The sequence below is a fragment of the Canis aureus genome, chromosome 15 (assembly GCF_053574225.1).
Source record: "Canis aureus isolate CA01 chromosome 15, VMU_Caureus_v.1.0, whole genome shotgun sequence".
Classification (NCBI taxonomy): Eukaryota; Metazoa; Chordata; class Mammalia; order Carnivora; family Canidae; genus Canis; species Canis aureus.
Genome location: NC_135625.1, coordinates 39,039,786 through 39,062,107, shown reverse-complemented (window position 1 = coordinate 39,062,107; position 22,322 = coordinate 39,039,786). Strand labels below are relative to the sequence as shown.

Genomic DNA, 22,322 nt, shown 5'->3' with positions numbered 1-22,322 from the left:
AGAATGCAGGGCTGTCTGGAAGGAAAGTCCCCCGAGACACACGCGCTGTACTGTAGTCTGGTTGCTTCACAAGAACACTTTTTTCACCTGCAAATTTTCCCTACCAAGAATACAGTGTTAAAAGCTCAATTACCCATGGCCTTGTGTGGGCTCCTCCAAAGGGAATTGCACAGACCTGGTCTCTACACTTCCCAGAGCTTGGCTCAGCTTCTGCATAGAAAGAGGGAAATAATCATATTCACCTTAGCTGCCTTCATCTGTGATGAGCAAGGAAATGCCCACACGCCAAAGATTTTTTGGTTGGAAAGATTGGCCTATTTTGCTCCATAGCTGGCTCTTGCCTGGAAGTTTCCATTTCTATTGTCCTGGAGGATAAGGGAGGAGCAAAGGGCAAGGAAGAGGAACCCAGAAAATGCTAATAATGGGGTAGAATGGCAGCCAATTACTTTGAGCTCAGTGTCACCCAGACACCAGATCTAATCTCTGCCACCTTACAAGGTAGATTGTGATTGCCATCTTACAGGTGGAGTAGCAGAGACCCAGACAGGTTAGTTACTGCCCACGGGCGTGGGAGGGGTGGGGAATCCAGATTAAGCCGGACTCTATCTGATTCCCAAGCTTGTCATCTTCCCACGATGCCTCACAGCAAGGCAGATTTATTGGGTCTGCAAAACTCATCAGAAATGCATCCACCTGCTCGGTGCTGGCCCTCGTCCTGCGGGGCCAACATGAGATGGGGAGTGGTAGTCGAGGGAACAGTGTGCACTGAAAACCAGGAATCCGAGTCTGAGCTCTTGCTCCTAAATTGCCTTTTGACCTTGGGCAAGTTGCAGATACTTGCTGGGCCTCGGTTTCCTCCTTATCCGGGCCCTGAGGTAGTCTTGCCTGCACCTTCCAGCTTATGATTCTCAAAGCTTTCCTGCAAATAGCCTGTGGTGGCCAATACATTCAGTTTCTCTCCGTCTGGCTGCTCCATGGGAGGGAGGAGGGAGGGAGGAGGGAGGGAGGAGGGAGCAGCAAAGCAAGGTCAATCAATTCTAGCCAAGACCAAAGTCTAAGAGATAGGGCGTGGCGTGCTGAAGGATGATGGCTGGCAAAAATCATTAGAAGCATCTTTCAACAATCTATATGCCGTTATCGATCTTGTTATAGATCATCTTCCATTCCTCCCCTACCTTTCTTTCTTTCTTTTTTTTTCCCCCCCAAGATCTTCTGGATCAATACAGCAAGTGCATTGAGACTGTAGCAACACATTTAAAACCTTATAAAAGGTTATTTAGTTGCTAACAGTGCAGTGGTTTCTGCAAAGCCTGCCAAAAGGTTACAGCTTTTTGGGGATCGTAAATTACAGACGACAGGAAAAAAGTAAGTGCGGTTTTCTTTATTGTCTCGATGATGGATGGACTCCTGAACAGGGCAGAAAATACATCATATCACCTTTAATGGGTGTGCATTTCTGCAGCCATAACTCACAATTTTAAAATAGAGAATGGTGAAATATGGCGTTGTATATTCCACTTGTGACATATTTATGAGTCCTTGCCTTCTTATAAATACAGTGATTGCTATTTCAAAGCACCATGTCAGGTATGAGCTGAGCACAAACAGCTGGCGCGGCTGAAAAATTATAGCCAGAGTGGACGTTTTCAAAAACTCTCTCTCGCAGCAGTAAATTTACAGTGTTTGCACTAACTGTTATTAAAACCAAATCCATATCTTGGCAACAGGAATCCATTGCTCAGTAACAGCTGGAGTGACAGTGTGCCCCGGCAGCTGGGGTGAGCTCTAAACTTGGCCGTGGTGCACTCGGGAGGGGGGAAAGGTCGTGGGCCTCAGAGGGAGACCAGGGGGGCTCCGTGGCTCCTGGGTCCCGAGTCCAGGCTGGGGCCCCCTCTGGGTCTGCCTCTGTCTCCTGCACGCATGCATGCTTGCTACTTCCAGCTCTTTCCCTGGCCTGGCCAGGGAGCCTCTCCCCACAGCTTTCTGTCTAGGACTTTGTACCTCTCACCCCCACTCCATCCATCCTCACTCCCCGTCTCCGCCTGGTGAGTCACACTGGTGTCTGGAGAGGGAAGCAGGGGAGCCGAAACCAGGGACGTGCTCCGTGCACAGCCCACGGGAGGAAAGACAAGGGGCAGTGTCCAGCGGGGTGGGATTGTGTTGGGGGAGGAAGGGGGGTGTGTGTGCAACTGGGCTGTGGGGGAAAAACCCCACAGCAACTAAAAGGCCAGATGGCTTACGCAATAGTAACAATTTTCAATTCAAGCAACATTTGTCTGGCACCGATTATGAGCAAGGCCTAATTTCAAGGGCTGGAAATACAAAAATAAATAAATAAATAAATAAATAAATAAAATAAAAGCGGGGAGGGGAAGACATCTTTTTCACTCTCAGAGAGCTTACAGTCTACAGGCTGCTGGAGACTCCACTAATAAGACCACACCTTGCATAGTTTTGTGTTTTACGCTTCCTAAGTCCTTTTCTTCTTTGATATTCTATTTGGCTGTTTCAGTAAACTGAAGAAAATGTGTAAGTGCATGGACCAAACTCCAGATATTATGTTAAGTAAAAAGAAAGACACAAAAGAATACATGTGGTAGGATTCAACGTGTATAAAGTTTAAAAATGGGGAAAACTGATCTGTGGGGAAAGAAGTCAGAAGGGTGCTTACTTTCTCATGTTATAGGTGAACTTCTCAGATTGGGCCTGTTTACCAAAGAGTGGTTCTCAGCCTCTTCCTGGCAGCAGCAGATTTCCCCTCTTGCTCACTAACACACCATCACCGGGAACCCAGATATGAGCAACCCAGAGGCTCTGCTCATGCACAATGGGTGAGGAGGGCACCCTGCTTCTCCCAGCACCCACAGGGGCCTCCGTCTCCACTACTCCACTATGGACATGAGGTCTCCAGAGAATGAGGTTTTAAAACCAATGGTCCAGTGATTTCCAACTCTGGCTTTGGCAACCTATTTGGAACATTTATATTGATATGAAAGGGTAAGTATAAAATTGACACAAAGATTTGGGATTAACTATATATGCTCATTCTTTTTTTCTTTCCACCTTTGCTGAGATCCTTCTATGTTCTGGAAGGACGTATTTGCTACAGCTGTGCAGGAGGCTGGATCTTGAAGGCGGCCATGATGTGGTCCTTGTTTTCAGGAATTGGCTGATTGGTAGGGTGGCCACTCTGTTCTGGCAGCAAGGACAGACGAAATCTGCTGGGACATAGCAGAAGAGGGCTTCATGGACAGGGTGATGCTGATACTAGATCTTGAAGGACGAGTACAAATTCCCCAGGGGCAGCACTGAGGGGCAGGGAAAAGGAGGAACAAGAGTCCAGGGTGCTGGCAGCATGGTTTGTGAGGGAAGGGTGGCCTGAGAAAGGTAGGGTGAGGGCATCTTTTGGGAGATGCTGTCACCCTAAGGATTAGGCTCACCTGTTAGCGAAAAAAGTTCTAGAAAGTTTTGCACAGAGGCTAGACATCGTCAGATCTGGCCTCTGCAGCATATGGGAGTGAAGGGCAAAGAGCTGCCCCTGTGAGAAACTTCTGAGTGGGAGAGGCACGTTGAGTGGTGGTGATCTCAGAGGAGACTGCAAGCCCTAAGATCATATCCACAACCAAATAATAATCAAACAACAACCACTATTCAAAAAGGTTGGAAAAACTTGAGAGGTCCAATCCAATATCCCTACTTACCCACACTTTTTTTTTCAGGGATGGGAGCTAGTTTACTTGGTGTGTGATTTTAATAGAAATATCTGTTCAATCATAAAACAAATGCTTGCTTCTTGTAAGAAAACCAGACGATGGAGATAAGAAATAAGTTTGAGATGCGCTCCAGGCCAACTTTGGCCTTGGTATTTGGCCCAAATCTGATATTTGGCTTCAGTTTTGGGCTTGGCCTTTGGAGGGCTGGGTAGTTGATGCCAGCTCCAACATCATTTCTGGCATCCCTGAACCTGCATGTGATCAAGGTTTGTGGTATTGCATCGTATCTAATCACAACAGTGGTGATACGAACAAGGTGTGGCATTCACGTTTATTAATAGCTAAACATTTGTTTTGAAACAGAGGCAAGCCCTCTAGATATAACTTGTAGTGGGAATCCCTTTTGAGCTTTATATGTTGAAACATTATCAATCAGTTGAAGTACAAATGTGCATTTATTATGGTAAGAGCGAAGTGCTACAGTAACCATGAGAATGAAAGTTGTTAATTTTATGCACAAATTTATGAACTTTTGAATAGTTAAATAAATAGGGGAATAGCTGATGCCTAATATGCATGGTAGGAGACAATATGTTAGCTAGACGACTTTGGGAAAAAACATATCCTGATAACTATTTCGGGAACCAATAATTTTATGAAAATCTAAAAAATAACAAGACAAGAAAGTAGATTAGTGCTGACTTGAGTGTTTGTATTCCCTCACAGATTCATATGTTGAGACCTCAACCCCTAATGTGATGTTATTTAGAGGTTAGGCCTGTGGGACGTCCTTAGGTCATGAGGGTGGTACTTGGGATGAGAGCCCTTATAAGAGACCAGGGGCCCAGCTCTTTCTGCTGAGTGTGGACACAGTAAGGAGGTGCTGTCTGCCAACCAGGATGAGGGCCCTTGCTCTTGGACTTCCAGCCTTGAAAACCATGAGAAAGAAATGTTTGTTGTTTAAGTCTCTGGTACTTGGTGCTAGCAGTTGATGAAGGTAATTAGATTGTCATTAAGTCTCATTTTTAAGAATTATTTATTGTAATAACATTCATGACATTAAACAAAGCAACCTTTCAGAACTGTTTTAACTTTGAAATGTTTATGTCTCTTTAGGCCGTGAGTTTTTCAATGAAAAGCCTTATCTGAGAAGGCTTCACATCTTGTGAAGATGAATAAGAGGCAGGACGGCAGCTTTACTACCTTAACGTTTCAAAAGGAAGAAACATGCCAAAATCACATACAGCGTCTATGATAAATGATCCTTGATTCAGATGTAATAGAGAATATGAGAAGAAGGAAGAAAAAGGGGAAAATGAGACGCTCCCTTCAAAGTATGTTGCTTCTTCTCTACCTTGGCTGAAAGTGACCATCTCCTCAGGGACACGGATGCGCAGGGAAGGGGTGGTGGACATCTCTCTAAACTCATGATCTGGTAACAGCGTTTCTGTATTCCATGTGGGCCCTCGAAATTTCATGGTAGTCTTAATCAAATCGTGGAAAGTTTTAATACAAAATTATGTGTAGGGTTTGGCCTGAATCTTTTTTTCCTTTAAAGATATTATTTATTTACTCATGAGAGACACATAGAGGCAGAGACACAGGCAGAGGGAGAAGTAGGCTCCCTGTGCGGACCTGATGTCGGACTCGATCCCAGGACCCTGGGATCACACCGTGAGCCAAAGGCAGACAGACAACCACTGAGCCACCCAGGTTCCCGGTTTGGCCTGAATCTTAACCCTAGACACTTGGCATTCAGGTAGAATGTACCTCTCAATATAATGCACCTTGAGATATAAATTGAAAATCTGGGACACCTGGGTGGCTCAGCAGTTGAGTGTTTGCCTTCAGCTTAGGGCATGATCCCGCGTGGGATCAAGTCCCACGTCGGGCTCCCTGCATGGAACCTGCTTCTCCCTCTGCCTGTGTCTTTGCTCTCTCTCTCTCTGTCTCTCATGAATAAATAAATAAAATCTTTAAAAAAATAAAATCTTTAAAAAAAATTGAAAATCTTTTTTTTTTGTCCCCAACACCTAGTCTCTTTCCCATAGCTGACCAATGAATCTAGTGTGTTTTCTTTCAGACTTGTGAAATGTAGCTATAAAATCTTTTTGTTTATTTATTTTTTGCCACAATGGGAATGTATCATAGTTACTAGTGTCCAATAATTGGCTACCTACTATTTATTTATTTATTTATTTATTTATTTATTTATTTATTTCCATTTAGTAATTTAATCTAAACATCTCTCCATGAGATTGCATGTCGCTCTATTTTATGTTTTGTGGTGACTGCCCGTATTCCAATAAATGGATGTGGCATTATTTATTTAACTAATCTCCAGTTAAAGAACATTCAGGCTATTCTCAATTTTTATCCATTGTAAGGAATGCTGCAATAAACATTTTTGTAGTCTTTAGTAAGTACTAATTATTTCCTTTTATATATATGTGTGTGTATGTGTGTATATATATGCATACATATATATAATTTTTGGTATGTCTTACCATATTGTCTTCTAGAAATATTGTATCAATTAATATTTCCACCCACAGTGTTTATATATAAGAAGCCTGTTTCCCTCACCAACACTGAGCATCATCTGCCTTTTGAATCTTTGCCAACATGGTATGTGAAAAATGGTCTCTTGATATTTTAATATGCATCTTTTCTTATTAGTGAACTTGAACATCTTTCTGCATGTTTTTGCAACTTTTAATCATGGAGGAAATGATGTCATCCTAACTGAAGGAGGAAACACCAACCTAGAGGTGTGATAGTCTAGCCCTAGATGCTTCTCCATAGATGAAATGTGTGCTGAATACTCTGTATTGCTCTTTACAGTGGGCAAATCACTTGTGGGTCCTAATTTCAATTTATCCTCACAATCACCATGTGAAGTATTTATGGTTATATGAACAGTCCCAGGTGTGAAAAGATGGAGCTCTGAAAGGGTCAACTGACTGGCCTAACACATTATGAGTAAAAGAGTAGATCTGGGGTTTGATAGATTTTCTAAAGTTCAATCAATCTTCGTTCCTCTTGACCTCACTGTGTCTGCTACTGACAAATTCAGATCTAGCTTCTTGGGCTAACAGTTCTTCTTTTTTAAAATGAAGATCTTATTTACTTCTTTGTGCAAGAGATAGAGAGAGGCAGAGAGATCATAAGCAAGGAGGAGGGGTGGAGGGAGAAGCAGCAGGGAGCCTGATGTAGGACTCAATCCCAGGACTCTGGAACATGACCTGAGCCAAAGGCAGATGCTCAGCCACTGAACCACCCAGCTAATAGTTCCTGAATAGCAAACATCGCCATCCTTACTGAGGACAGCCCTGTAAACACGTAACCTCACTGAACCCGCATACCAAGGAAGAGCAGGTGCTCATGCACAGGTTCAGACAGGATGCTGACCATGGTCACACCGAGCAGGACCTAACCCCAAGGGCTCCCCGGGGCCCCCGCTTATGCGGTTATACCACAGAGCCCCTCATGCCCCCTGGCACCACGCCTGAAGAAACAGCCTTTCCACAGCTGCTAGCGAGTTCCCCAAACTGCAGGGCACCACGTGAGGCTGTGATGTTTATTCGAGGGACACAAGACAAATCAGGCTGTGAATTAGGGCTGAGGGCTGGGAGGTGTCGGCATTCTGGAAGATTCTTAGCATGGTATTATCTCCTGCATCGCCGGAGGCTTGACGTCCCTGGTGTTTACTCTCTAAAGGCCAGTCGCGTCCCCCAGGGACTCTGACAACCCAGACTCCACTCCCCGAATTTCCAAATGGTCCATGAGGGGGTGGCAGTGCTCTGGTCGAGAACACTGGGCCAGGGGACCCTTGCTTGACGGTGGTACGTGTTTCTATCGGCTGATGGGTTCGTGTGGTGTCTGGTAAGAATGGGGAGCTTTAGGCCAAGCTGCCGGCACCAGGTAGGGTCTGAGGAATGTTCTGCACAGGTAATGTGGTATTTCTGGGCCTTCCTTTGAGGCTGATCGTCGGTCACCCCCGGAGCTCCTGACGCAGCCTCTGTCTGCAGACAGTCAATAAACGTCGATACTCGCTCCTGACAGATGTCTGGGTGTCTGCCGTTCTGTGCTGGGCTCTAGCCCACGGCGACTGCTTTTGCAGACCTGGATTTTTCTTCCCTTTTGATTGCAGGGGCCGAGGCGGGCAGGGGAACCACCAGCCCACAGTCACCTTGCTATAGGGAAGACTTTCAAACGGTTGGAACCCAAGCTCTGTGGGCTGGGCTCCTTTGAAAGGCAGCCCAGCCCTATTCTCCTGGCCATGGGAGCGGGCCCACTAGCTCCGTGGGGCCCTTCTGCCAAGGCCGTGGCATGCCCGGGGCTGCTGTGTGGGTTCATGCTGCAGCCAGGAAGCGCTGGGGCCTCTGGGGCGCAATCAGCGGAACTTCAGGAAACTCGAGGAGGGAAAGGCCATGAGTGGCTTCTTAGGGTTTGGCTCCTGGCCTGACCTGCCTCCAGCCAGCTGACTGTGCCCAGTGAACTGGCTCTGCGGGCCGACTTTCAAAGTCACGGGGGCAGCACAGCAGCACAATTTAAAACATTGCTTGTCTCCAGTTTGCCCAGCAAGGAGAGTTCGTGACGGGCAGTAGGAACGAACACGTGTGCCACCAAAGGTAATTCTGAAAACAGGATGTTCTTGATAATAGCTGGATTAGTAACACAAGGGAGAGTGTCCTGAGTTCCCCTTCCTCATCCGTGTGAACAGCGGTCTCTCTCACTTTTGTTGTTGTTTAGGGCTAGGCTGTGAGCAGGAAAGCAAGTGGTTTGTGCAATGATCCTCCCACCACATATTATAAATACATGACAGGCCTCCCTCATCCCCCGGGCAGGCTCCTGCCCCTGGAGGGTGGATGGGGATGGTAGGTGAGGGAATTCTTTCTTTCTTTCTTTAAAAGATTTATTTACTTATTCACAAGAGACACACACACACACACAGAGGCAGAGACACAGGCAGAGGGAGAAGGAGGCTCCCCTCAGGGAGCCTGATATGGGACTTCATCCTGCGACCCCAGGATTACACCCTGAGCTGAGCCGAAGGCAGACGCTCAACCGCTGAGCCACCCAGGCATCCCAGGAGGTGAGGGAATTCTTAATGGGCTTCTGGTGGTTTTGCTTCTGTTGCTGGGAGAAATCTGGGCAGAGAAAGTTTTCTGGGCTGAGGCACTTCTTAAGGGGCTTCTCCTTGGCAGGACTCTGAGGTGCTCTGGGGAGGAGCGGGGGAATTTGTGGGATCTTCCCATCCCCTTTCTGGGCCGGCCTTCATCCTGGACCTGTGTGTCATGTGTGCTCACTGCTCATCTTCTGGGACATGCCTTCCAACTGATATGCTCTGGGGCTGTTGAGGGGTACTCTGTGGAAGTGCAGCATGTTACGGATGCATGGGCATCTCTGAAAAAATCCACAGATGTTGAGCATGGAAGAAGCCAGACTTGGACTAAGACGTCCCTCAGTTAGTTGTCTTGGAACCCGATTACTCTCTGGCTCCAAGGCTTCTCGAGGAGCAGTGATGACAAATTTCAGGTGTTCCCACTGAGCAGGGTGGGGTTTATGATGCGGAGTGTGGTGTGGTGGAAAGAGTTTGGGGTTTGGAATCAACCAACCCGAGACCAATCACAGGAGGCCACCACTTAGTCACTCGGCAAATGGCCTGGGTTTTGATTTCCTTGTCTCTCAGAGGGGAGATAATAATACCTTCCCTGAAATGATTGCCTGGAGAATCAAGAGAGACATGTGAAAAGCCTTTGGAACCTGTAAAATGCTCTCCACATGTCGTCTTTATTATTCTCTGCTCTTAGAAGATGAACTTTAAAAGTCTCTTTCAACTGTGATGAATTCTGTGATGTTAAACTCTTCCTGGGACAAAGCTCTCTGTTCTTTTTTTCCCCACGAGACACTACAAACTCAAGAGGTGCGTGGAGTCCAGGTGCAACCCAGTGAGTTGACGCTCTTTTTTTGTTTGATTCAGTGCAATTTTACATTTTCCCTCTCTCTTTCTTCCCTTTGTTTTTGTTTTAGGTTGAACCGAACAGATCCTTAAAGTAACAGTGGCTCTGGGAAGAGCCATACAGGGCTCTGGCCCAAGCTGTGGTATCAGACATGAGGTCAGCAGCAGAGAAGCTGTCTGGGCAGGCTGCTGGAAGGGGGGCCACCTGGGTTTGGTGCTTCTTGATGAGGTGTTTCTCCAGGAATGACTTATGTATGCTAGGCAAAAGAATTGAGTGTTGAGTTTGGCTAATGCCCACTAGAGAGCTGTCATTACATCAAGGTTAGTTCATGACTCAAAGGATGTCTTGAATATCAATTGTTTCTTCCTTCTGTGAGGGGGGAGGCATATTTTATCAGTCTTGTCGGGAAAGAGGGTAGGGTTGAGGCTTCGATATATAGATGGAAGCATCAGAGTGTAGTAGAAAGACTACTGGCCTTGGAGTCTTAAAACCTGGGTGGACTTGCACATCACTAACTGCCTGTGTGACTCAGTGGAAATCACTTAACCTCTCTGGTCCACAGGAGTTTTATATATATATATGGAGTATAATTACATTTGGGGATAGTTATGTGTATCACGTTGTACAGTAATTGCCTTTGTAAACAATGAATATTTCAAAAATTGATGTGTAATATACATTCAGAAAACTGCCCACATCACCAGCACAGAGCTTGATGAACTATCCCAACCTAATTCCACTCATGTAACCACCAGCCCGATGAAGAACTATTGTATCACCAGACGCCTGGAATCCCCTCTTCGCCCTCTCCCTGCCACTCCCCAGCCTCCTCCTCCAAAACGAGTATGATCCCATCTCCTAACACCATAGATTAGTTTTGGCCATCGTCGTTGCACTTTACAAAACGAAATCATACAATGTGTACATTTTTGGTGTCTGGCTTGCTTTGCTTTTGAGATTCATCCACGTTGCCATAGGTAGCAGTTATGTATCTGTTCGCATTGCTATTATTGCTATTATTACAGCCCACCGTATCCACCTGCTGCTGGTGGAGATTTGGGTCATTTCTAGTTTGTGGCTCTTCTTCTTGGTGTTCTGTTGCCTGTATCTCTGTCTGGCATATACTTAAGGGTGGAATTGCCAAGTCCTATAGAGAGTATGTGGCTCCGCTTTAATAGGTATCGTCATGGAGGTTTACACAGTGGGTGTCTTAACTTCCTGTCCCCCACCCAGCAGTGCCCGAGCTTCCACCTCTCCGTGTCTTTCATTGTGTCCCGCTATCTCATGGTGTTTTTTTGGTCGCATTTCCCCCATGGCTGCTGAGGTTAGGCCCATTTCTGTACATTCGTAAGCCATTTAAAAATCCTCTTTCATGAAGTGCTTGTTTAAGTCTTTTGGGTCATTTTTTTTGTTGCATTAAAAAATTTTTTTTGTAAGAGTTCTTATATTTAACTGTAATACACTGCTGGATATATTAATTGCACATAGCCTTCTCCTACTCTGTGGCTTGCATTTTCACTCTCTATTTCATGAACAGAAGTTTCTAATTTTAACATAGTTTAATATACCAATCCTTTCTCTTATTGTTAGTTTTTCTTTTTTGTGTTGTCCTTATGAAATCTTTGGGGTGTGAGACGAGCATCCTGGGGAAGACGTGAGGCAGCAGCATGCCCGTCAGGACACCTTCCATCTGATCCCAAGATGCTTGTGGAGCTCCACTGAGCTTGCAGGTAAGACAGGTTCTGGCTGATTTGAAGAAACTGCTGGCAGATCAAGGCTCCTGACTGGAGTCAGGGGCTCAGTTATGGGTACCCAGGGCTTATGATTTTCAGGGACCTTGTTATTTGTTCACTTGATTATGGGAAGAGATAGCATTAGTTGGCACTTTCCAATGAAGACTGTGTTTCTAGAACCTCTGTGGAAAAAATTTCTGGCTTGGTTTATGGTCCTTGGTCTAGGAATTAGACACAGGAGCTTCTTATTGGCCCAGATTCCCTGTCAGGGGATCTACTGTCCTCCCAAAGCTTTGCTGAGTGAGTAAGGCCCATGTGACCCTGCTTCCCTTGTCACCACTGATTGGGCCAGATGTTGACATGGGAGCTAGGAGTATCCTGACTATGGGCTGGCCAAAGAACTATTAATGGCTTATGTGGATTGAAACAAAATGTTCTTCTCAGTCATTAAGATTCTCTTTTTGGGGGATATGAACCAGGGACCAGAAGGATGCTGTAGGCTGATGCTGGGACACGTGTGCTGAAAGGCCATGTAGAGATGAGGTGAGGGGAGTGCTTTTGGGACTGTGCTTGCTAAGTGTATAAGGAACTGGGATTCAGAGAAGCCAGTCTGGAGGGAGAGGGGATCGGAAGGGCCCAGAGAAGAGCAGAGAAATCATGCATGAGTAAAAAGAGCTGGAGAGCAAATCCCTGGTTCCTGTCTTTCTGGAGGCCTGATTCAATGCTTCCTGGTTTCCCTCAGGGCCTCTGTGTACCCTTGCAATAACCTCAACCTTTCATTTGAGCTCGTTTGAGTGGTTTCTGATCCTTGCAATCAAAAGAGTTTGGGACAAAGATACTCCAGATCAAAGGTAAGACAAAAAGAAAAGAAAAGATTTATGGCTTGTATTTCGTTCAATGAACTTTACAGAATTCTACTAAAAATTGATTCCCCTACAGTTTAGATCGCCTATCTTATTGACTAGAATTATGTCTGTGAGAATCACAGTGCTGCTCTTTAGCCATTAAAATGTTAATTCTGGAAAAGTGGGTAAGGAGATGGCATGGAGCAAGGACCTGCCTGTTCTCCATCCTGTAATTACAGCATGGCCCTACTGTGAAGGTGGGGAGGGGACAGAGGCCCGCCGAAGCCCCTCCGCTTCACATTCCTCACCTCTGAGCTGGGGCAGTGTACCTCATGGTGCTTCAGAGGATGTTGGGGTTTAAAAGCAGTTACGACCTAAATGGCCAAGAGTAGAATCATTAAATAAATTAGTGGTCTCCAAATAAGGGAGTATTTATGGAGTCATTAAAGGTGATGTCATTAAAGAAGCTTTTAATGATATGGGAAATTAATTGCATAATAATATGTAACATAAACTGAAAAACAGATGTAAAATGTTTTATACAGTTTGGTCTCAACCATGTTAAAATAAACAAGTGAAAACTGAACAGTAGTCACACACACACATACGTATACTAGTTACACATATATTTGGCTTTGCTTTTTGGTATTTTCTATGATTACTTTTATAATCAGAAAAGAGGTTTAAAGTTAAAATACAAATGAATAAGCTCTTTACTTAGATTCTCAAAGTGTGACATGAGTCTGTTCTGGAATTTTCTTCAAACCTTTATTCTTGGTTCTCAAATCCTAAGCCCCTGCCCTTAGTGGATGAATGTATCGTGGAAGAGGAGGGAACTTCAGCTCTGTAATTATAGGGCCAAGTTGAGGTCTAAACTGTGGGAGAAGTGAGTGGTAACAAACTTTAGAAGTGCTTTGAGATCTCAGAGAGAGGAAGCTTGCCTCCAGGCACTCTGGCCAGGGAGGGCATTTTTGAGGATTTGGTCGAATGAATGGCCTGGCTGGGATTCAGTGGGACATGGAGCAGGAGAGAGAACATAGGGACAGAGTTGCAACAGCCAGCCTTCAGAAACCATGTGGGCAAGCACCACTGCTTTACAGGTAATGCCAGCTACTACCTTGACTTGAGTACCCCCCCACACACTCGATGTGTACACAGTGGAGAGGTGTGGCACAGTGGAAATTTTATTTACCTTTCACAACAGCCCAGTGAAGCAGATTTTATAATCTTTATTTTGCCAGCCCCCAAACAAAGCAAGGCAGTCAGCTTAGAGGGGTAAAGAGCTATTGACCGGTAACTGATGGCAGGTCCAGAATTCACAACCACCCCCACCTTTTTACTTTGAACTCTGATGGTAATAATTGGGTATTGGTGCATATTGGGTCTTTCCCATGTGCCAGGCCTTGTATGGAATGCTTTTCCTGCTTTATTTCTTTTAAGGCTCACAGCAGTGCAATGAAATAGATCCTATTAATATTCCCAGTTCATGCTGAAGAATTGAGGTTTAGAGGAACTTGCTAATGGTCACAAAGGGAGTGACAGAGATAGCTATGGAACCCAGGTTGGTCTGAGGCCAGGTCAGAATTCTTACTGTGACTTCAGTGGTTTCCTCTGGATGGGGGGGTACCCTACCCTATTCTGGCCCTGTACCCTACCCAAATGCCAAGTACAGGGTAACAACCCCAGCATGACCCTGGAGTCTGTAACTGTTGTTCCAGTCCTGCCAGCCACTGAATGCATTAGTCAATGCATGCATGCACCCACCCATGAATCCATGTACTCACCCATGTATCCATGCATCCATCCATGCACTCATCCATGCATCCATGCATCCATCCAAACCTGTATCTAATTTGGAGTGGGGAAATGGTAGACTTGGTGATCTCCAAGACCTCTCTCAGATCAGTGATTTTAGAAATTTGCTGACCTTTTGTCTTAAGTCCAGATCTTTGCTAAAAATTGTGAGGCAAGAGAGGGATGGAGGAAGCATATGCCTTTGGCTTGCCCTCATGGAGTTTCAGGGCAGAGTTCAGGGAGGTATGTGTCGACTGCCACTCAGAAAACATTTATATGATAATGAAGTAGACAGTGTGATACAGAGTTTAAATTCTGAGATCAGTGTGCATGGAGCAGGTGGAAAAGGATGCTCTATGTGTGTGAGTATGTGTGTGAGTGAGTGTGTGTGAGTGTATGTGAGCATGAAGGTGGGAAGTGAGTGTGTCTATGTGAGTGAGTCTGAGAGCATGAGTGTGCATGTATGTGGGTGTGGGCATGGGGGAGAATGTGTAAGTGAGTGTGTATGGGTGTGCATGTGCAAGCGTCTGGGTGTGTGTGACAGTTTGCGACTAAGTGTAGGGGTCCTGTGTCAGAGAGGAGCATGAGGACCTCCCTGGTCTCCTGAGAAAAGAGGAAGGAGGAGGGACGAGGAATGGAGAGAGAGAGGTGCCCAGGGAGCCCAAAGCTTAGAGCAGCAAAGGGGTTGAGAAATGGCTCAGACTCTGGCTGAGATAAAAGATGGGGGTGCTCACTCTGGAGGTGACAAGGAAGGAGAAGAACTGAGTGTGTGTGTGTAGGTGTGGAGGGTGTTTGCGTCTGTGGTCTCGTCTGACTTCGTGTCCAGGGAGGCTGGTGCCCAGTTTCCAGTGGGGAACCAGACTTCTGGGCCTGAGGGCTAATTGCCTCCATCAGACAAGTCTGGGCCTAGAGGAAGATCAGATGCCCCACCTTCCTCTGCAGGTGAAATCTGAGGCCACCCTGAGCTAAGGGAAGAGGCCCCTGATGGACTGGCGCCAAGGTGAACCTCCTTAGCCCTGGGTGGAGGGGCCCAAAATGAGGGCCCTTCTTTTAATACAACTTTCTGATTTACTCCAGACCTATATAATGAAATATAGCTATCTATTTCATTAATGGTCTTTATCAGAAAAGAATTAAATTAGTTCGTATGGCCATGGAACCAAGGCCCATTTATTTACTGGGGTCTTTTTTTTTTTTTTTTCTCAAGATTTTATTTATTCATGAGAGATGCAGCGAGAGAGGCAGAGACATAGACAGAGGGACAAGCAGGCTCCCTGTGGGGAGCCTAACGTGGGACTCAATCCCGGGACCCTGGGATCACGCCCTGAGATGAAGGCAGATGCTCAACCACTGAGCTACCCACGAGTTCCTACTGGGGTCTCCAAACCATCAGAGAGGTGGACTGACCTCCCAGCCAAGAATTCCTTAACTTCAGGAAGCTGGTCCTGGATATTTTGGTTTGATTGGGATGGATACAGCTACAGAGAACCTTGTTCTTCCCTGCAGAGCACTGGGGCTATAGATATTCTGTCCTCGGGGCCAGGAAACTGGATATCCTGATTCCTTCGCTTCCTGTCCCACCCACTCACTGGACCTGTGTGCCTAACATCTGCAATCATTTGCAAAATACAAGTTCCCAGGCCTGGAGGCGGCACTGTTTTCTTTCCTGCACACATGCAAAGACCTTTGAGTCGGCAGCTCTGTTTTATAAGGTTGCTACTTCCTGCCCTTGCTTTATTACATCTGTTCTTTGGGGCATGGTGTTATAAATTGGGTATGTGATGATGTGTAATCACTAACTGAAAAGCCAATACATTTTCACTGTACCGGCAGCAAGACAAATAAAAGGCAAAATGAAAGGCTTGTGCTCTTTTGACAAAGGGAAAAGCACACAACACACATATTAAAGAAAAAAAAAATCAGGTTGCAAATTGAAAATGTTGTCATCTTTGGGGAGTTGTTTTCTTGGGGGCAGTCTGGCTTGTGTTTGCCACCCCTGGGAGTGGGGTGCCTGGTGGCTGGGAGGCAGGGAGGGTGGAGGATGCTGTTTTATTCCTCTTGGGAAACCACGTATTCTTAGACTTTGGGAACCTCAGGCAGTCGCCCCGGGTGCTTATGAGATATGATCCAGCAGCCTTCACTGGGGACCAGTGGTCTGTGGTGGGAAGACACAGGACAGAAAGAGACAGTGGAGAGAGAGAAAGAGAGAGAGAAGCGGAGAGAGAGAAAGAGAGAGAGAAGCGGACATGCTGGTATTTACATAGGTGTGTATAGCAGAGGGCTCTTCCTTTAGCAGAAGTTCAGGAAACTGTCCTGAACACTGATGTGTGTCGGACAGCGTGATCCATACAATCAGGCTTCAAATAAATGATTTCTTCTGTGTCTGTTCTGATTCAGAGCTTTCACACAGTAGGGATTGAAGCTGAGCTTGAGAGCTGATAGACAAGAAGTCCTCCTGCCCATTCATTTTCAATAAATGTGAGTATTCATTCATAATTGATTTCATGACCCTGCAGAAGGATCATCTGGAATTTTGCTTCGCTTTGCTTTTCTCTTCTTCAAAGACCCGAGGAAAATATAATAGAAATAGGGCTTGGGGGTTAGTTTCTTGAAACATATTAAAGCAAAAGATAATAGGAATGATATATGTTGTCAGTCTGTGAAAGGTGTTGCCAGACAAAAAAAAAAAAAAAGAGAGAGAGAGAGAGAACATCTGTCAGCTTGGTAACTAATTATGTACATGAAGTTAAGATGATTGTGAATGGTGGTAAGGGTTTCCCCTTTGTAAGGAGGATTCAACACCCTGTGAACATCCTAGAAATCTGGGCTTCAGTAGTTTTTCCAACACGCTGATGTAATAACACTAGTACTAATAATAGCAACATAGCTACCGTACATTAGAGACCACCTGTATACAGTCCTGACGGAAGGTGAGAACCCAGTGCAATGACTGGGGCCCAGGGAGCTGGAGGGGCCAGGGGCTCTGTTGCATAGCAATAAAAATCTACCCTTTCTTGCGGCTCCCCATTTTTTCCCCCTGGGACCAGACCAGCTCTCAGCAGGTTAATTAAAAAAAAAAATCATCTCATCATTTGTCTTATTTGTTTCTCTTAGGAGTTCTATGGGGGGAGATAGGAAAGGCTATCCTGTCTTGGGCGGTTGACTCACCCACGGCCCCAGGGCTAGGGGCAGGGCCAGGACCCCACTAAGGCCTTGCAAGACCAACTTCGGCCTTCTTCAGGCCACACAGAGGCTGTGAAGGAGATAAATGTCAAAACCACAATGCCAGCCCACGCTAGGTCATCTGCGTGTACCCCATCGTCATGACCATTTTCAGTTCTGGAGCATAGGCGCCTTGGCCGCGTTGGCACCTAAGGAGCCCAAAGTGTGACAGCACAGGGTTCCTGATGGGCTGGGGAGCAAGCCTGGCTCCTGTGAGGTTGACCCGTCCTAAACAAAAATAAGCAGCCCCGTGTCTGTTGTTCTGTTGTTGGATTCGTACAGGGGAACACATAGCACTTCTCTTCAGGATGCTCCTTCGCAATCAGAGGTCATCTTCTGAGATGAAGATGCTGGCTTCTTAAGTTATTTAATATAGACCTTCATTTGATTTCCTTACAACACCACAATTTACGTATCAATGTGCTATTTGAATTTTTATCATCTGTCTCTACTGCCCACTCTTCAGTCTGAATGCAAGATCTGTGAAGGCAGGTTTTTTTTTTCCCTTTTTTTCTCTTCTTAATTGAAGTATAGTTAACATATTATATTAGTTTCAACATAGTGTACTGTACAACATAGTGATTTGATAATTACATACATTAGGATATGCTCACCACGATAAGTACAGTTACCATCTGTCACCACACAGAGTTATTACAGTGTTATTAACTGTATTCCCTATGCTGTACTTTTCATCCCCGGGACCTATTTTATAACTGGAAGTTTGTAATCTCATAATCCCCTTCACTTATTTCACCCCTCCCACCCCCCTCCCATCCAGCAACCACTAGTTTCTTCTCTATTTTTATGACTCTGTTTCTCTTTTTTGTTGCTGTTTTGTTTTGTTTTCTAGATTCCACACGTCAGTGAAATCATATGGTATTTGTATTTCTCTGTCTTATTTCACTTAGCATGATTACCCTCTAAGTCCATCCATGTTGTCACAAATGTCAAGATTTCATTATTTTTTATTGCTGAGTAATATTCCATTATATATATAATATATATATCACATATATTATATATATATATATATATATATCTCACACCTTCTTTATCCATTTATCAATGGTTGGACACTTGGGTTGTTCCCCTGTCTTGGATATTGTAAATAATGCTGCAATTAACATAGCGGTGCATGTAATTTTTTGAATTAGTCATTTCTTTCTCCTTGGGTAAATACCCAGAGGTGGAGTTGCAGGATCGTAGGGTTGTTCTATTTTAAATGTTTTGAGGAACCTCTGTTCTGTTTTCCACAGTGGCCACACCAATGTACATTCCCACTAATGGGGTAAGAGGGTTTCCTTTTCTCCACACCCTCGCCAACACTTGTTATTTCTTGTGTTTTTGATACTAGTCACTCTGACAGGTGTGAGGTGGTATCTCATTGTGGTTTTGATTTGTATTTCCCTGATGAGTGATGATGTTGAGCATCTTTTCATGTTTCTGTTGGCTGTCTGTATGTTTTCTTTGGAAAAATATTTATTTGGGTCCTCTGCCCATTTTTAATCAGATTTTTTCTTTTGGTATTGATTTTTTTCATGTTTTATTATTTATTATCCAAGTATAATTCATATACAGTGTGATATTCGTGTCAGGTATACAATACAGTGATTCAACAATTCTATATATTATTTTGGGCTCATCATGATAGATTATATGACTTCTTTATATATTTTGGATGTCAACTTCATATCGGATATATCATTTACAAATATCTTCTCAAGACAGGATTCTTTGGGTCTGTATTTTCTCCACTTAAGATCCCAAGTGCTCAAAACAGCGCCTGATGTAAGTGCTCAATAATTGTTATTTGTTTGATGATTGGCTGGTAAAATAAAGAGGAAATAGCAGAGGCTAATTATCTTAAATAATACGTTCATGTCCAATGAAAGCGAGAGGATGTCACCTTTTGATGCCTAATCAGTGGTTCAAATAAAGAAAGGAAGTGAGACAAAGAGCTGCCACATGGTCCAAGGGACTTATAGGAACACAGAACCCAAAGGTACCCACCCATGCCCACGTTGAGAAAATGATGTATATTGCTCAGACCCTGCCTTTTTTCCTATCAATTCTTTAACAGTGATTGAGTAATAAATAGGCAAGAAATATTTTCTGTTAATTTTTTTTCGGGGTTGAAATTTTGGAGTGAATTATTGAATTGCCTGGCTCATAAAAATAATAAATCAATAGTTAAGAGTGAAATTTGTTGTTAAAAGGCAAAAGGCCAAATGATGACATAATAAAGATGATGGATGAAATCAGGAGTCAGCAAACTATGGCCCTTGGGCCAAATCCTGCCTGGCACCTGTTTTCGTAAATAAAGTTTTATTGGAACACAGCCAGGCTCATCCATTTACCACTGTCTATGGCTGATTTCATGCTACAGTGATAGAGTTGAGTAGTCTGTGACAGAGCCCATATGGTCCACAAGGCCGAAAATATTTACCATTTGGCCTTTTGCAGAAAATGTTTGCCCTCTGGATTAAACGATGGTCCATCATGTTAAAGTTCAAAGAATTGAGCTGACAATGAAGTGACTGGTAGAGCAATGGTATCTTTCTTCTGGGAAGCCCAACACCAGACATTTAACTTCTGCAAAAGATCATTATTCATCACAGTAAATTAATTTGAATTTTATTGGTTTGGTAGTTTTCATTGTATTTATTTTATAAATTTGTTTTTCTTTCATATTTGCATAAGAGTTAGAAGCATAAGGATTTGTATCTAGGTTGGTGTTTGCTTGTATGTATCAACTTTATTGTAAAATTACTTAGGTCTACTCCATGGGGATTGTGAGATGGTTTTTTTCCCTCTTTCCATGTGTTCTCATCCTTCACTTACTTCAGTTTGAAAATTCTTGGTTTAAAGCATCTGGTAGGAGCTTGTGTCTAGGTTTTGCTAATTTATGCTATGGTCACTGTTAATTGTCCTCCTTTAAACTTGTTTGGGGCAGGGGAGTGACATTTCTAGAAATTCTTTTCTTTCTAGGGTGATTCATTAAGTGTTTGTCTTATAACTTGGGGAATTTGAGAGAGAAGAAACTTATCAAGAGGATTGTTATGAAACTACTTTTTCCCCCCCTTTTATAATATGGGGATGACTGGATTCTGATCATGACCCCATTTCTCTTCATCTCTGGCAATGTGGGGGCCTGTTAGTTGTTTTCTGGGGTTGGACCGACTGTAAATTCCCAGAGCTTGACTTTGACAAGCATTCACTGTCTGATGTAAATGCATGTCACTTATAGAAACTCTGTATGCCATGGGAGCATAATATTTTAGAGTTGGTGGAAAGATTGAAGTTCAAAGAAGCCAAGGCTTTTGCCGAAGTTCACGAAGCTAGCGAGAGGCAGAACTGAGATTGTACCAGCTGCATTAAGGAAATAAAAGACAGAAAACAACAAAACAAAACCAACCCGAAAAACCACCTTGACAAGGGAGCAGCTAGTTATCTTAGCCCTGATGTTACAGGTGTAAGGACACACAGCACTAGCGAGCTGGAGATTTTGTTTATGACGTTGACTCTGAAACGCCATCTATTTTTATTTTGAGCAACTGTCTTTGATTTGGACCTGAGTTGATTTTTATGGCTTATTTTATAGAACACGTTCTATCTACTCTTTGTTCTCCAAAATCTTATAGCAGCCTTTGATGGTGAGCTATAGAATTCTGACCTCTGGTTTGTAGAATGCAAATATTCCTGTAAGGATACAAGGCCTGCCAGCTGAAGGCAAGCGCGGCCTCCGTGCTCCCAACAGTCCCTGGCTTGGCACTAGAGCGAGCTTTTAAAACGCGGAGCAGAGAAAGACAATCATCGTATGGTTTCACTCATATGTGGAATATAAGAAAGAGGGAAAGGGACCATAAGGGAAGGATGGAAAACTGAGTGGAGAAAAATTATGGAGAAGAAGACAAACTCCTGACTCTGGGAAACAAAGAGTTGTGGAAGGGGGTTGAGCGGGGGAATGGGGTGACTGGGTGACGGGCACTGAGGAGAGAGCACATCATGGGATGAGCACTGGGTGTTATACTATATGCTGGCAAGTTGAATTTAGATAAAATGAAATTCCTGGGGAAAAAAAACAATAAAACATGGATTTAATCGACCCCCCACCCCCCACCCTGGTGCTTAGGCCTTGCAATGGCTTTCCAGAGCTTCATGACACCACTTCTGGGCAGTGGGCAGCCCTCCCGTCTCTCTAGCCTCCTCTGACGACACTTGCTTCTCTCCCGCCCACACCCCCAATGCAGCCTCACTGGCCGCCTCCAGGCCCTGGTCCCCATTGCTCAGTTGTCCTTTTCCCCTGGTTGGCATCATCTCATCCGTGAGTGCTGGATTAGTTGTCACTTCCTCCGGGAAGCCTCCTCCTCCGCCCTTCCTGATGTAGGCAGCTTTCCCCCAAGGTGGCATGCATGTCCCCAAGAAGCCTCATACCTCTATTGCAATCTTCCATTCGTTTGTGACCCACCCTGCACTTGACCATGAGCTCCATGAGGCAGAAATAGTGTCTTAATCTCCACTGTATCCCCAGCCCAGTGCCTGGCACCTAACCGATGCAAGAAATAGTTGCTGAGGGGCACCTGGGTGGCTTAGTGGTTGAGCATCTGCCTTGGGCTCAGGTTGTGATCCCAGGGTCCTGGGATCGAGTCCTGCATCAGGCTCTCTGTGGGGAGCCTGCTTCTCCCTCTGCCTATGTCTCTGCCCCTCTCTGTGTCTCTCAGGAATAAATAAATAAAATCTTTAAAAAAAGAGAGAGAGAAATAATTGCTGAACCCTGAGTGAACGAGTGGGTGATACTCTGGCCTGGAGCCCATAGGGAGGAGCCCAGAACACCAAGCACTAGCAGAACGTGTTGGGAAGAGAATCGAGTTTGAAGTCACTAAGGCCTTTATTCACAGCTCGGGGTAAGTCCACCTCACCGAGGCTCAATTAATTCACTGAAAAAACGGGAGCAAGTAATGACATCCAGCACACAGGTACCTGTGAGGATGAAGGTGGCCAGTGACAACAGGTGTTTTCTCCCTTCCTCTCACACACAGCCAGCAA

At 44.8% G+C, this 22,322-nt stretch overlaps 1 long non-coding RNA gene across 3 annotated transcripts in view; it reads left to right on the top strand.

Annotated features, from left to right (window-relative positions):
• LOC144284530 (uncharacterized) overlaps nucleotides 1–16,571 on the top strand; it is a 48,854-nt gene extending 32,283 nt beyond the window's left edge. For 2 of the 3 annotated variants that reach the window (XR_013352965.1, XR_013352964.1), the window contains 4 exons: nucleotides 4,830–5,047; nucleotides 6,269–11,409; nucleotides 12,155–12,263; nucleotides 15,259–15,966. This is a non-coding gene — a long non-coding RNA (uncharacterized LOC144284530). Of the gene's footprint in view, nucleotides 1–4,829; nucleotides 5,048–6,268; nucleotides 11,410–12,154; nucleotides 12,264–15,258; nucleotides 15,967–16,448 lie in introns of those variants that run through there. The other variant, XR_013352966.1, reaches the window with a different exon arrangement.
• The last annotated feature ends 5,751 nt before the right edge of the window (nucleotides 16,572–22,322 follow it).